This window comes from Entelurus aequoreus, linkage group LG02, assembly GCF_033978785.1.
Source record: "Entelurus aequoreus isolate RoL-2023_Sb linkage group LG02, RoL_Eaeq_v1.1, whole genome shotgun sequence".
NCBI classification, from domain to species: Eukaryota; Metazoa; Chordata; class Actinopteri; order Syngnathiformes; family Syngnathidae; genus Entelurus; species Entelurus aequoreus.
This window is the reverse complement of record NC_084732.1, coordinates 59,402,952-59,419,898: the sequence shown is the minus strand read 5'-3', so window position 1 is coordinate 59,419,898 and position 16,947 is coordinate 59,402,952. Positions and strand designations below refer to the sequence as shown.

Genomic DNA, 16,947 nt, shown 5'->3' with positions numbered 1-16,947 from the left:
CTAACGTTAGCTGTAGCGAGGGGCCAACCCATTTGTAGCAGCCCTAAGCGGCCTATAAGCAACGGTGAACCGATTGAGACGCATAATAGATTTAGCCCTTTAGCTAGTCCTAGACCCCAGTCTACTGGGCACCACACCTTAGTCATAGGGGACTCCCATCACCCGAAACAAACAGTCATGGTCAAAAGTTTATATACACTTGTACAGAACATAATGTCATGGCTGTCTTGAGTTTCCAATAATTTCTATAATTATATAATTTTTTTGTGATAGAGTGATTGGAGCACATACTTGTTGGTCACAAAAACATTCATGAAGTTTGGTTCTTTTGTGAATTTATTATGGGTCTGCTGAAAATGTGACCAAATCTGCTGGGTCAACAGTATACATACAGCAATGTTAATATTTGGTTACATGTCCCTTGGCAAGTTTCACTGCTATAAGGCGCTTTTGGTAGCCATCCACAAGCTTCTGGCAAGCTTCTGGTTGAATTTTTGACCACTCCGTTTGACAAAATTGGTGCAGTTCAGCTAAATTTGTTGGTTTTCTGACATGGATTTGTTTCTTCAGCATTGTCCACACGTTTAAGTCAGGACTTTGGGAAGGCCATTCTAAAATCTTAATTCTAGCCTGATTTAGCCATTGTTTTACCACTTTTGAAAGTGTGTTTGGTGTCATCGTCCTGTTGGAACACCCAACTGCGCCCAAGACCCTACCTCCGGGCTGATGAATTTAGGTTGTCCTGAAGAATTTCGAGGTAATCCTCCTTTTTCATTGTCCCATTTAGTTCCAGTTCCATTGGCAGCAAAACAGGCCAAGAGCATAAGACTACCACCACCATGCTTGACGGTAGGCATGATGTTCCTGGGATTAAAGACCTCACCTTTTGTTCATCACATGGACAAATATAAGACCTTCTGGAGGAAAGTTCTGTGGTCAGATGAAACAAAAATTTAGCTGTTTGGCCACAACACCCAGCAATATGTTTGGAGGAGAAAAAGTGAGGCCTTTAATCCCAGGAACATCAGGCCTATCGTCAAGCATTGCAACAGCGTGGCTTCGTGATAAAAGAGTGCGGGTACTAGACTGGCCTGCCTGTAGTCCAGACCTGTCTCCCGTTAAAAATGTGTGGCGCATTATGAAGCCTCAAATACTACAGCAGAGATCCCGGACTGTAGAACAACTTAAGCTGTACATCAAGCAAGAATGGGAAAGAATTCCACCTGAAAAGCTTCAAAAATTGGTCTCCTCAGTTCCCAAACGTTTACTGAGTATTGTTCAAAGGAATGGCGTTGTAACACATTGGTAAAAATGCCCCTGTGCCAACTCTTTTGCAGTGTTGCTGCCATTAATGCCTAAGTTAATGATTATTTGCAAAAAAAAAAAAAAATGTTTCTCTGTTCCAACATTAAATATCTTGTCTTTGCACTGTATTCATTCATCTACCGCCCCCCTGGGCCCTATTCGGACTTTATCAATGAATTTTCAGAGTTCGTTGCTGATCTAGTGACGCACGCCGACAATATAATCATAATGGGGGACTTTAATATCCATATGAATACCCCATCGGACCCTCCATGCGTGGCGCTCCAGACTATAATTGATAGTTGTGGTCTTGCACAAATAATAAATGAACCCACGCATCGCAACGGTAATACGATAGATCTAGTGCTTGTCAGGGGTGTCACCACCTCTAAAGTTACGATACTCCCGTACACTAAAGTAATGTCCGATCATTACCTTATAAAATTCGAAGTTCTGACTCATTGTCAACAAACTAATAATAATAATAATAACTACTATAGCAGCCGCAACATTAATGCTGCCACAACGACGACTCTTATTGACCTACTGCCTTCGGTAATGGCACCATTCCCAAATTATGTGGGCTCTATTGATAACCTCACTAACAACTTTAACGACGCCCTGCGCGACACCATTGATAGTGTAGCACCGCTAAAGCTAAAAAGGGCCCCTAAAGGCGTACCCCATGGTTTACAGAAGAAACTAAAGCCCAGAAATGATCATGTAGAAAGCTGGAACGCAAATGGCGTGCGACTAAACTTGAGGTTTTCCATCAAGCATGGAGTGATAGTTTAATAACAAACGCATGCTTACCTCAGCTAAAGCTAAATATTACTCAAATCTCATCCACCTCAACAAAAATGATCCTAAATTTTTGTTTAGTACAGTAGCATTGCTAACCAAACAAGGGACTCCTCCCAGTAGCTCCACCCACTCAGCAGATGATTTTATGAATTTCTTTAATAAGAAAATTGAAGTCATTAAAAAAGAGATTAAAGACAACGCATCTCAGCTACAACTGGGTTGTATTAACACAGATACGACTGTATATACGACGGACACTGCCCTCCAAAATAGTTTCTCTCTCTTTGATGAAATAACATTGGAGGAATTGTTAAAATGTGTAAATGGGACAAAACAAACAACATGTTTACTTGACCCAATTCCTGGGAAACTTATCAAGGAGCTTTTTGTATTATTAGGTCCATCAGTGTTAAATTAATTCATTCATTCATTCAAATATTATAAACTTATCACTTTCCTCTGGCACTGTTCCCCTAGCATTCAAAAAAGCGATTATTCATCCTCTACTCAAAAGACCTAACCTCGATCCTGACCTCATGGTAAACTACCGGCCGGTGTCCCACCTTCCGTTTATCTCGAAAATCCTCGAAAAAATTGTCGCACAGCAGCTAAATGAACACTTAGCGTCTAATAATCTCTGTGAACCTTTTCAATCCGGTTTCAGGGCAAATCACTCTACGGAGACAGCCCTCGCAAAAATGACTAATGATCTATTGCTAACGATTGATTCTGATGCGTCATCTATGTTGCTGCTTCTTGATCTTAGCGCCGCTTTCGATACTGTTGATCATAATATTTTATTAGAGCGTATCAAAACGCGTATTGGGATGTCGGACTTAGCCTTGTCATGGTTTAACTCTTATCTTACTGACAGGATGCAGTGTGTCTCCCATAACAATGTGACCTCGGACTATGTTAAGGTAACGTGCGGAGTTCCCCAGGGTTCGGTTCTTGGCCCTGCACTCTTTAGTATTTACATGCTGCCGCTAGGTGACATCATACGCAAATACGGTGTTAGCTTTCACTGTTATGCTGATGACACTCAACTCTACATGCCCCTAAAGCTGACCAACACGTCGGATTGTAGTAAGCTGGAGGCGTGTCTTAATGGAATTAAACAATGGATGTCCGCTAACTTTTTGCAACTCAACGCTAAGAAAACGGAAATGCTGATTATCGGTCCTGCTCAACACCGACATCTATTTAATAATACCACCTTAACATTTGACAACCAAACAATTAAACAAGGCGACTCGGTAAAGAATCTGGGTATTATCTTCGACCCAACTCTCTCGTTTGAGTCACACATTAAGAGTGTTACTAAAACGGCCTTCTTTCATCTCCGTAATATCACTAAGATTCGTTCCATTTTGTCCACAAGCGATGCTGAGATCATTATCCATGCGTTCGTTACATCTCGTCTCGATTACTGTAACGTTTTATTTTCGGGCCTCCCTATGTCTAGCATTAAAAGATTACAGATGGTACAAAATGCGGCTGCTAGACTTTTGACAAAAACAAGAAAGTTTGATCATATTACGCCTATACTGGCTCACTTGCACTGGCTTCCTGTGCACCTAAGATGCGACTTTAAGGTTTTACTACTTACGTATAAAATACTACACGGTCAAGCTCCTGCCTATCTTGCCGATTGTATTGTACCATATGTCCCGGCAAGAAACCTGCGTTCAAAGAACTCCGGCTTATTAGTGATTCCCAGAGCCCAAAAAAAGTCTGCGGGCTATAGAGCGTTTTCTATTCGGGCTCCAATATTATGGAAGTTAGAGATGCTACCTCAGTAGAAGCATTTAAGTCTCTTAAAACTAATTTGTATACTCTAGCCTTTAAATAGACTCCCTTTTTAGACCAGTTGATCTGCCGTTTCTTTTCTTTTCTTTTCTACTCTGCTCCCGGGGTGGACCGCTAGCCTGTCCATCGGATGGGGACATCTCTACGCTGCTGACCCGTCTCCGCTCGGGATTGTTCCTGCTGGCCCCACCATGGACTGGACTTTCGCTGATGTGTTGGACTTTCACAATATTATGTCAGACCCACTCGACATCCATTGCTTTCGGTCTCCCCTAGAGGGGGGGGGGGGGGGGGGGGGGGGTTACCCACATATGCGGTCCTCTCCAAGGTTTCTCATAGTCATTCACATTGACGTCCCACTGGGGTGAGTTTTCCTTGCCCGTATGTGGGCTCTGTACCGAGGATGTCGTTGTGGCTTGTACAGCCGTTTGAGACACTTGTGATTTAGGGCTACATAAATAAACATTGATTGATTCAATTGAATATAAGTTGAAAAGGATTTGCAAATCATTGTATTCTTTTTTTTTCATTTACGATTTACACAATGTGCCAATTTCACTGGTTTTGGTTTTGTGGAAACATAGATTACTGGTTAAGTCACACTTGACTAACTACACTTGAGCAAGCTCGGACACAGGCAATTACAGTGTCTGTTAAGGAGGAGTCAGATAAGCTAGAACAAACCAGCGCCAGGTTGGAAAATTCCTGCACACATAGCATTTCTCCTAGAATAATACACAGCTAACATAATGTTTTTTCTGTCGTGACTGTGCCAGAGGTGAACATGCATTCTACTGAGGTGGCAAATTATGACACGTTCAATCTATCGCAGCACCAAGCAAACAATCTGAAGATCCCCATCATATCAGTTCCTAGATTTGATCGAAATTATTTAAGGCGCACTACACAAAATAAACGTAACGGTATTAATATCACTACTACGGATAACATTAACAAAAATTCCTCAAAACAGCCCACTACCTATACTATGGGTTTTAAAAATTAGATCATTGTCTCCCAAAACATTATTAGTTAATGAGGTAATTAAAGACAACAATCTTAACGTCATTGGTCCCAGGGAAACCTGGCTCAAACCAGATTAATTTTTCCCGCTTAACGAGGCATGTCCTCTTAACTATACAAATACACATATTGCCCGTCCCCTTAAAAGGGATGGAGGGGTCACACTAATATACAATGAAAACCTTAACCTTACCCCTAACTTAAGTAATGAATATAAATCATTTGAGGTGCTTACTATGAGGTCTGTCACATCGCTACCTCTCTACCTGGCTGTTATCTACCGCCCCCCGACGCCCTATTCGGAAAAATTATGTACATTTTCAGAGTTTGTCGCTGATCTAGTGACACAAGCAGATAATATAATTATAATGGGGGATTTTAATATCCATATGAATACCCCATCAGACCTTCCGTACGTGGCGCTCCAGACTATAATTGATAGCTGTGGTCTTACACAAATAATAAATGAACCCACGCATCGCAACAGTAATAAAATAGATCTAGTCCTTGTCCTGTCAGGCTTGGACGAAGGAAGGGACTCAGATGCAAAGATGGGATTCTATTAAAGCTTTTATTTTGAAAACTCTTTAACCTCCATAGCAGAGTTTATTCAAATACTATGGGTCACAAAAAACAGACAGCGAAAAAAGGTTCCAAAAATGGAATAACAGAAAATCACTCCAAAAGGAGGAAAATACAAAAATAAAGACAAACTATAATTAGCATCGTATCTGCTATGAAAACTTAACAAAAAACGCTCCAACAGGAGGAAGAAAATAATGACTATAAACATGTATATTATAATCTTAGTCTAATAAATGTAAACGAAAAATCACTCAAAAACTTTGAGGAAGGAAGATCATTAGGAAAAAATCATAACTCACCACGGCGGTTGAAAAAAGGCTAGATAACAAAAGTCGCTCTGAGTGAGGAGAAAAAGTTAACTCAAAATTACAGCATGGGAATTTCTGGATCCAAGGAAGTAGACGTGGGACGAGGCAAGGCATGGACATGAACATGAACATGGAAGCTAGACAGGCACGAAAGCTCGAGAAAATCTGGCACAGAACAAGGGGCGGCATGGGCTTATATGAAACATGAGGGTAATGGGAAACAGGTGGAAACAATCAAGGGTCAGGGATGACGTCAGACTGGTGACACAAGAGGAAGGACCCGTGATCTGAAACAAGAGGAGTTGCTTTTCAAAATAAAACATGCAAATCACAAGACAGAAAAAACGAAGACAAGACTTCCCTCACCACGGTGTGACATGTCCGGGGTGTCACCACCTCCAAAGTTATGATACTCCCGTACACTAAAGTAATGTCCGATCATTACCTTATAAAATTTGAAGTTCTGATTCATTGTCAACAAGCTACTAATAACCACTGCTTTAGCAGCAGCAACATTAATGCTGTCACAACTATGACCCTTGCTGGCCTACTGCCTTTGGTAATGGCGCCATTCCCAAATTATGTGGACTCTATCGATAACCTCACTAACAACTTTAACGATGCCCTGCGCGACACCATTGATAGTATAGCACCGCTAAAGCTAAAAAAGGCGACTAAAAGGCGTTACCTTATGAATTTCTTTAATAATAACATTGAACTCATTAGAAAGGAGATTAAAGACAACGTGTGCCAGCTACAACCGGGTTCTATTAACACAGATACTAATGTATATACGACGGATATTGCCCTCCAAAATAGTCTCTCTCTTTTTGATGAAATACCATTAGAGGAACTCCTGCGACGTGTAAATGGGACAAAACAAACAACATGTTTACTTGACCCACTTCCTGGGAAACTTATCAATGAGCTATTTGTAATATTAGAACCGTCAGTGCTAAATACTATTAACTTATCACTTTCCTCTGGCACTGTTCCCCTAGCATTCAAAAAAGCGGTTATTCAACCTCTGCTCAAAAGACCTAAGCTCAATCCTGACCTCATGGTAAACTACCGCCGGTGTCCCACCTTCCCTATATCTTGAAAATCCTCGAAAAAATTGTAGCACAGCAGCTAAATGATCACTAGCGTCTAACAATCTCTGAACTGTTTCAGTCTGGTTTCAGGGCAAATCAGTCTACGGAGACAGCCCTTGCAAAAATGACTAATGATATTAAAGATTAAGATTAAAGATTAAAGTACCAATGATTGTCACACACACACTAGATGTGGTGAAATTTGTCCTCTGAATTTGTCCCATCCCTTTGGGGAGCAGTGGGCAGCAGCGGCACCGTGCCCGGGAATCATTTTGGTGATTTAACCCCCATATTGCTAACTATGGAAGCTGATATGTCATCCATGTTGCTGCTACTTGATCTTAGTGCTCAGCACCTATTTAATAAAACCACCTTAACATTTGACAACCAAACAATTACACAAAGTGACTTGGTAAAAAATCTTGGTATTATCTTCGACCCAAATCTCTCATTTCAGTTACACATTAAGAGTGTTACTAAAACAGCCTTCTTTCATCTCCGTAATATCGCTAAAATGTATTCCATTTTGTCCACCACCAACGCTGAGATCATTATTCATGCGTTCGTTACGTCTCGTCTCGATTACTGTAACGTATTATTTTCGGGTCTCCCTAAGTCTTGCATTAAAAGATTACAGTTGGTACAAAACGCGGCTGCTAGACTTTTGACAAGAACAAGAAAATTTTATCATATTATGCCTATACTGGCTCACCTGCACTGGCTTCCTGTGCACTTAAGATGTGACTTTAAAGTTTTACTACCTACGTATAAAATACTAAAGGGTCTAGCTCCATCCTATCTTTCTGATTGTACTGTACCATACTGTATGTCCCGGTCAGAAATCTGCAGAGGTGTGGACTCGAGTTACATGACTTGGACTCGAGTCAGACTCGAGTCATGAATTTGATGACTTTAGACTCGACTTGACAAAATGTAAAGAGACTTGCAACTCGACTAGGACTTTAACATCAATGACTTGTGACTTCACTTGGACTTGAACCTTTTGACTTGACATGACTTGCTACTTTCCCCAAAGCCCAACGATTAAAAAGTTATTCAGAAGCTCTCTGTATCTTCCATTGTGCACGTGTGTGTGTCAGCTTTTGTGCTGCCTGTCAGTACAAAAGCCAATCAAATTAGATCCACGTTGTTTTCGTCCCACAGCAATCATTCAATCAAATTGCAGAACAACCAACGAAGAATAGCTCTCAAACAACGCATCAGTGAGGAAAAATTACGCCAAAGATAGTTTCGTTCGAGTATTAAAACTACGACTTGGTCAACAAAAAACGAATTGCAACAACTTCCAACTTCGTTCGACATTTGAAGTTGCCCTCAGAACGGTAAGTTTTAAATGTAAGCTAACGTTTATTGGCTAAGTAACGTAACTTTTATTTGCTGTGTAGTTAAATCAGTGAGGCTGTAAACTCACTGCTAACGTTATAACCATAGACATCTTCTAAGGGTACGCAGCATCGAGCGCTACTGCCTACTGGCGCTGACGAGACGCGGGCCGCCATCTTGGAGTGGTGATCCGCTCCACTCAGTGCAATACATTTGGCAGGAGCAATGAACTGTCAGCGCATTTAATTCATCTTACCTCACTGAATACCACTGATTTTCACGCGTTTTTTTGTCATACGTGTAGCTATGATAAAAGACACATGTTTTGGCGTGTTTTATTATTCATAGTTTGCTTAACAGTAATAGAATATTCTTGTATGCTATAAGTGACCAGACGTCCGAGATCAAACTGGGAATCCCAGAGAAGGGGGAAAAAAACAGTCAGCTATTTTTAAATTCAAGAAACAATATGATTAGGTTATATAAACATGCGTATATCCTACATAAACAATGTATGAATACATTAGAAATCTATATATCTTAGGGACCTATAGACTGTATCTCTGTTGCTGCAGCAGCAGAGAGTTTTTTTTTTTTTTGATTGATTGAAACTTGTATTAGTAGATTGCACAGTACAGTACATATTCCGTACCATTGACCACTAAATGGTAACACCCGAATACGTTTTTCAACTTGTTGAAGTCGGGGTCCACGTAAATCAATTCATGGTATGCTGTCTTGACACTTTGTATTGATATTTTGTATTACATTCTTCCCTTAAATGATAATGTTTACAGTGATTGTTTTATATGTATGTGAACGACTCTTCCTTGTCGTTGGGTTCTTTCTTGGACCAATATCACAATGTGACACTTTTCAGCGGAGGATTTACAAATCTTTTATTTTTCTCATGGAGCACATAAATGGTTTCTCTTGCTCTCAGTCTCTGGTACTTTTTATCAGTCTCTCTTTCTGTGCTTTTCAGCAGTCCGTGTGTCGTGCGTCCACTCCCCGTCAGACCCCCACTCATGCTCTCCGACGCTGCTAATAAAGAGACAGGTGATTACATAACTCGTTCCAGCTGAGATATCCACTCACCTGTCATCCGCTTCACAGCCGGCTCCTGCACATGCTCCGCCCGCAGGCGACGCGTGGACCACGCCCCTTCCACATGCCTCCACCGCCAGTCTCAGGCCGGGCAGCCGTCCGGCCGCGCCAACTCCCCCCCAGAGGGCCGCGAGAGGAAGTCGGCCACGGCCATCTGCGTCCCCGGCCTGTGGACCACCTGGAAGTTGTAGGGTAGCAACGCGAGGTACCACCGGGTTATCCTCGCGTTGGTATCCTTCATGCGGTGGAGCCATTGGAGCGGTTTGTGGTCCGAGCAGAGGCTGAAGGCGCGCCCCAACAGGTAGTATCGAAGAGCCCCGACCGCCCACCGGATGGCGAGGCACTCCCTCTCTACCGTGCTGTACCTCTCCTCCCGGTCCGAGAGTTTTCTGCTAATGTACAGGACGGGGCGGTCGACGCCCCCCACCCGCTGGAAAGCACCGCCCCCAGGCCCCTGCCCGACGCGTCCGCCTGCAGACAGAAGGGGATGGCAAAGTTAGGCATGCACAGTACCGGCTCCTCGCAGAGGGCTTTCTTCACCTTCTCAAACACCTGCTGGCACTGCTCCGTCCACTGGACCAGATCTGGAGCACCCTTTCGGGTGAGGTCAGTCAGTGGGCTGGTCAGGTCCGCAAACCGGGTAATGAACCGACGATAGTAGCCCGCCAGCCCCAAAAACTGCCTCACCTCTTTTTTTGTCTTGGGGGGTGGACAGGCTGCGATAGCCGCCGTCTTGTCCATCTGCGGCCGCACCCGCCCCCCCCCCGCCCCCCCCAAGTGGTACCCCAGATACTGTACCTCCCTCCGGCCAACTGCGCACTTCGCCGGGTTGGCGGTGAGCCCCGCCCGCCTCAAGGACTCGAGCACCGCCCCCACCCGCCGCACATGTTCATCCCAGCTGCCACTCTGGATAATGACATCATCCAAATAGGCCGCCGCGTATGCCGCGTGTGGGCGGAGCACCCGTTCCATGAGACGCTGGAACGTGGCGGGCGCACTGAACAAGCCAAACGGAAGTGTCACGAATTGGTATAATCCTTCCGGAGTGGAGAAGGCTGTTTTTTCCCGGGCCTCTGGTGATAAGGGAATCTGCCAGTAGCCCTTGGTTAAATCCAGGGTCGTAAAAAACCGAGCAGTGCCTAGCCGATCCAGGAGCTCATCGACCCGAGGCATTGGGTACGCGTCGAACCGTGATATTTCATTCACCTTGCGGTAATCCACACAGAAGCGCACCAACCCATCCTTCTTCCCTACCAGAACGATGGGGCTGCACCACGCACTGTGGGATTCTTCTATTACACCCAACTCCAGCATGGATTTTAATTCTTCCCGAACCACTTTGCGTTTGTGTTCGGGGAGCCTGTATGGCCAAGATCGCACCGTAACACCCGGGCTGGTCTCAATATGATGTTGAATGAGGCCCGTGCGGCCGGGCCGAGAGGAGAACACATCAGAGAAGCGCCGCTGCAGTTTAGCAACATCCGCTTTCTGCGCTAACGTGAGCTGGTCGTCACAGGGCAGACGAGGAGGCGGGGCCGACCGCGGGACCTCTGGCCCCAACTCCTCCTCCTCTTCCACTACCGTTACCATGGAAACAGGCTCCGCCTCCCTCCATGCCTTCAGTAGGTTTAGATGGTAAATTTGTGTGCCTCCACCCCGGTCCCAGCGCCGAACCTCGTAGTCCACATCACCCACTTGCCGTGTGACCTCAAAAGGACCTTGCCAGCGCGCAAGTAATTTGGAGCTTGAAGTTGGGAGCAACACAAGCACTTTGTCTCCCGGTGAAAATTTTCTTAGCCGAGTCCCCCTGTTATACGTGCGCTGCTGACGTTCCTGGGCACGGAGCAAATTCTTGCGTGACAAGTGCCCCACCGTGTGGAGTTTTGCTCGCATGTCCATGACGTACTGGATTTCATTTTTGCTGGAGCTTGGACCTTCCTCCCAGCTTTCCTTAATTACGTCCAGCACTCCGCGCGGCCTCCGGCCGTACAATAACTCGAAAGGCGTAAAGCCGATTGAGGCCTGGGGTACCTCCAGCCATTTATCCCAATTTGGTTTGTCCTTGTGCGTGAACTTACGGATCATGGTTTTCAGCGTCTTGTTTAACCGCTCCACCAGCCCGTCTGTTTGTGGGTGGTATACACTGGTGCGGATCGCTTTAATTCCCAGTAATCCGTATAGTTCCTTTATTGTGCGCGACATAAAGGACGTGCCCTGGTCAGTCAAAATCTATTTCGGGATTCCGACTCGGGAGATGACCTGAAACAGCGCTTGCGCCACGCTCTTGGCGGAGATAGAGCGCAGGGGCCCTGTTTCGGGGTAGCGCGTTGTGTAATCCACCAGGACTAACACAAAGCGATATCCCCATGTGCTCGGGTGGAATGGTCCGATGAGGCCCATTCCAATTCTCTCGAATGGGACCTCCATAAGTGGCAATGGGCGCAAAGGCGCCTTCGGGATGGCCGCTGGATTCACCAGCTGGCAGTCCGGGCAGGCCGCGCACCAGCGGCGCACGTCTGCCCGGATGCCCGGCCAATAGAATCGGACCATGACCCGATTGAGTGTCTTATCGTAGCCCATGTGGCCAGCCATAGGGTTAAAATGCGCCGCCTGGAAAATCATTTCCCGGCGGTGTTTTGGCACCAACAACTGGGTGGATTCCTCTCCCGTTTGAGTGTCACGGCTCACTCTGTATAACCTATCTCTAATAATTGAAAAGTGGGGGTATACCCGCGCCTTCCCCGGGCGCACCAGCTGACCGTCAATGTAATCCACCTGGTCCCAGGCCGAGCGCAAAGTTTCATCGCGGGACTGCTCAAGGGGAAAATCCCCCATCGGGTGCCAACGGGGGGCTCCCGCTCGGCAGCGCCGGATGAACCCGCGTCGCCACTGAGAACGGCGCGGATACCCCCCTGTCCTACTGTCCGTGAACGCACCCCCACACATTGTGTCAGAAGCTGGTGAAACCCCGGCCAATTTGTCCCTAAAATTATGGGGTGCGTCAGGTGCACGCTTACGGCAACCTTAACCCTATGCTTTTGTCCCTTATACCAAATTTCTACTGGCACAATAGGGTACGCGTGCACATCCCCATGTATACACCTAATTCGCCCATGTGTCGCATGCCTCAACGCCCCGGGTCAAACCAGGTTCTGGTGGATCATGGACTGTTTTCAGCCCGAATCCACCATGGCCCGGTATGTACTCCCTTGTACCCTTACCGGGACACAATACGTCTCCCCTGGATCGGGGGGGGGGGGGGGGGGGGGGGGGGGGGCGCTGGAGGGCCGGCAACCCGCGTCACCTGTCCCACCTCCATCATGGAGCACTCTCGTCTCACATGACCGGGCCGCCCGCACCTCCAGCACGCCTGCCCTGGTGTTCGAGGTGCCGTCTGCGGGGGAAGCCCCCTCTTAGCAGCGCCGGTATCCTGGAAATAAGGAGCAGAGGAGAGATTATATCCCCGGCCCCCCCCCTTTGATGAGACTGGTGGGTGTGGTGTCTTGGGCCGTGGGAGCATGTGCGAGGCGGTAATCTGCTCGCGGGTCGAGGCCTTCTCTGCCGGGCAGGGCTGTGGCTCTGGGGTCGCTGTCTCCTCGGCGTGGACGAGCCGTCTGCGCGGGGCCGGTGTGGGTCGTTCCGCCGTCTTCGGGGTCGCCTTCTCCCTTTGGACCGCCAGGTGGTCCTCTGCCCAGGTCACCGCTGACGTCAGGTCCTGCGGCCGGTGGTACCGGACCCACGCCGAGGTCTGTGCCGGTATGGACTCGAGAAACTGCTCCAGCAGAATCATCTCGAACATGGGGGCGTCCTGTTCTCGCAGTTTCAGCCACCGTGCCGCCGCATCCCGGATCTGGTGGCTAAAGGTGAATGGAATCGGCGTCGGTGGTCCTCTGTCGAGCTGCCGACCCGGTCCAGTATGGCTCGCCGGAGATCCGCAAACTGGACTCTGGCGGCCGCCGGCAGACTCAGCACCGCCCGCTGCGCCTCCCCCGCCAAGAGCGGCAGCAGCCTCACCCCCCACTCTTCTTCAGGCCAGTCACATGCCACCGCCGTGGCCTCAAAAATGTCCATGTATGCCTGGGGGTCTTCTGCTTCCGACATGCGCTGCATGGAGGTGTGCGCTTTGATTGTCGCTTCCCCTCCCACCCTACTCAGCGCCTGCAGGTTGTTGGTTTGTTGCTGGGAGGCCTCCAGCTGCTGTTGACTCGCCGCCGACACCTCCGCCAGCACTCGCCCAAGTGCCTCCAGGGGAGTTGGAGGTGACATTTTTCTTTCTTCCTTTTTCTCTTCGGTCCAAACCTGGTTTGGCGCCAATTGTGAACGACTCTTCCTTGTCGTTGGGTTCTTTCTTGGACCAATATCACAACGTGACACTTTTCAGCGGAGGATTTACAAATCTTTTATTTTTCTCGTGGAGCACATAAATGGTTTCTCTTGCTCTCAGTCTCTGGTGCTTTTTATCAGTCTCTCTTTCTGTGCTTTTCAGCAGTCCGTGTGTCGTGCGTCCACTCCCCGTCAGACCCCCACTCATGCTCTCCGACGCTGCTAATAAAGAGACAGGTGATTAGATAACTCGTTCCAGCTGAGATATCCACTCACCTGTCATCCGCTTCACAGCCGGCTCCTGCACATGCTCCGCCCGCAGGCGACGGGTGGACCACGCCCCTTCCACAATGTATTTTTTATGTATGTCGCTTTGGATAAAAGCGTCTGCCAAATACTTAAACTTAAACATATATAAACACCTTAAAGTCTTTATATCAGCTAAAACCACCAATTTGTTTCACTGGATTCAGAATAAAACCAAATTCTGTCTTACCCAACAATGTTAGTATTTGAATGTTGTTACTTGAAGACTTATTCATGGTTACAATTATACTGTTAAGAAAGCATTGTCTTGTACTTTGCCTAACATGAGAACACATCATAATCAGTGGCGGCTTGTGAATTTTGTTTTAGGTGGGGCTGAAAGTTTGTAAACCAAACCTCTGTAGGGGGGTCATCCTCCCCCAGAAGATTTCTTTGTGATTTTCACATACAAATATTGAAGATCTTTGCTCCTTCTCAACTCTGTGGTAATATTATTTTCACAAAATACAACCAATAGTACATTAATGTTAATTCTTACTTGTGAAAAGTAATCCCCCGATTCCTATTTTCAACAGTCCGCTCATTTGAGCAGGAAAACGCTGAACACCAGCCCGGCATCTTTGTTTTCTACCTGTCAACTGTCAGTTTAGGCTGCTCGCCGGCTCCTCATCACCACTTAAAGATGGCTGCCAAATTGCTCGCGTCACAGCAGTCAATGCTGCTTCTACTTATAAGATGTCTATGGTTATAACCTCATTGCAAACATGACAATCTGTTGCGTCCACTGCATCGCTACCTTATTCATACTTTTTGTCAAGTGATTTTTTTAAGCAGGGTTGCAAGAGGTACCTACACTTAACGTTACGTTAGTCAATGTATCACACACAGTAACGTAACGTTAGACGGCGGTCAGCAGCACAGAGTATTTTAGCCACCTACAAAAAGACAAACCTAGTCAAATAAAGGTCAGTTAAAATGTATACTATATTAAGAATATTTGTACATATTGCATAGGGCCCTGACATATAAAAAGTACAACTCTGTTCATTGTTATGTTCATGTATTTGTTATGTTTTTCATGTGTACGCATGTGTACTCCTCTCTGAACTGCCACCTTACCGTGGTAGAGGAGTTTGCGTGTCCCAATGATCCTAGGAGCTATGTTGTCCGGGGGCTTTATGCCCCCTGATAGGGTCTCCCAAGACAAACTGGTCCTAGGTGAGGGATCAGACAAAGAGCAGCTCGAAGACCTCCATGAAAAATAAAAACAAAGGACCCAGATTTCCCTCGCCCGGACGCAGGTCACCGGGGCCCCCCTCTGGAGCCAGGCCCGGAGGTGGGGCATGATGGCGAGCGCCTGGTGGCCGGGCCTGTACCCATGGGGCCCGGCCGGGCACAGCCCAAAGAGGCAACGTGGGTCCCCCCTCCAATGGGCTCACCACCCATAGCAGGGGTCATAGAGGTCGGGTGCGATGTGAGCTGGGCAGCAGCCGAAGGCAGGGCACTTGGCGGTCCGATCCTCGGCTACAGAAGCTAGCTCTTGGGACGGGGAACGTCACCTCGCTGGGGGGTAAGGAGCCTGAGCTAGTGCGCAAGGTGGAGAAGTTCCGGCTAGATATAGTCGGACTCACTTCGACGCACAGCAAGGGCTCTGGAACCAGTTCTCTCGAGAGGGGCTGGACTCTCTTCCACTCTGGCGTTGCCGGCAGTGAGAGGCGACGGGCTGGGGTGGAAATTCTTGTTGCCCCCCGGCTCAGAGCCTGCACGTTGGAGTTCAACCCGGTGGACGAGAGGGTAGCTTCCCTCCGCCTTCGGGTGGGGGACGGGTCCTGACTGTGGTTTGCGCTTACGCGCCAAACCGCAGCTCAGAGTACCCACCCTTTTTGGATTCACTCGAGAAAGTACTTGAGAGTGCTCCCCCGGGTGATTCCCTCGTTCTACTGGGAGACTTCAATGCTCATGTTGGCGGTGACAGTGAAACCTGGAGAGGCGTGATTGGGAAGAATGGCCGCCCGGATCTGAACTCGAGCGGTGTTTTGTTATTGGACTTTTGTGCCCGTCACAGATTGTCCATAACGAACACCATGTTCAAACATAAGGGTGTCCATATGTGCACTTGGCACCAGGACACCCTAGGCCGCAGGGGCGGAGCTTTCTACCGATCATCACCTGGTGGTGAGTTGGCTGCGATGGTGGGGGAGGATGCCGGACAGACCTGGCGGGCCCAAGCGCATTGTGAGGGTTTGCTGGGAACGTCTGGCAGAGTCTCCTGTCAGAGAGAGTTTCAATTCCCACCTCCGGAAGAACTTTGAACATGTCACGAGGGAGGTGCTGGACATTGAGTCCGAATGGACCATGTTCCGCGCCTCTATTGTCGAGGCGGCTGATTGGAGCTGTGGCCGCAATGTAGTTGGTGCCTGTCGTGGCGGTAATCCTAGAACCCGTTGGTGGACACCGGCGGTGAGGGATGCCGTCAAGCTGAAGAAGGAGTCCTATCGGGTTCTTTTGGCTCATAGGACTCCTGAGGCAGTGGACAGGTACCGACAGGCCAAGCGGTGTGCGGCTTCAGCGGTCGCGGAGGCAAAAACTCGGACATGGGAGGAGTTCGGCGAGGCCATGGAAAACGACTTCCGGACGGCTTCGAAGCGATTCTGGACCACCATCTTCCCCCTCAGGAAGGGGAAGCAGTGCACTGTCAACACCGTGTATGGTGAGGATGGTGTTCTGCTGACCTCGACTGCGGATGTTGTGGATCGGTGGAGGGAAAACTTCTAAGACCTCCTCAATCCCACCAACACGTCTTCCTATGAGGAAGCAGTGCCTGGGGAATCTGTGGTGGGCTCTCCTATTTCTGGGGCTGAGGTTGCTGAGGTAGTTAAAAAGCTCCTCAGTGGCAAGGCCCCGGGGGTGGATGAGACCCGCCCGGAGTTCCTTAAGGCTCTGGATGCTGTGTGGCTGTCTTGGTTGACAAGACTCTG

At 47.7% G+C, this 16,947-nt stretch overlaps 1 protein-coding gene across 1 annotated transcript in view; it reads left to right on the top strand.

Annotated features, from left to right (window-relative positions):
• Positions 1 to 16,947, top strand: part of dok4 (docking protein 4) — a 79,934-nt gene that overhangs the window by 16,922 nt on the left and 46,065 nt on the right. The gene's annotated exons all lie outside the window — the stretch shown is intronic.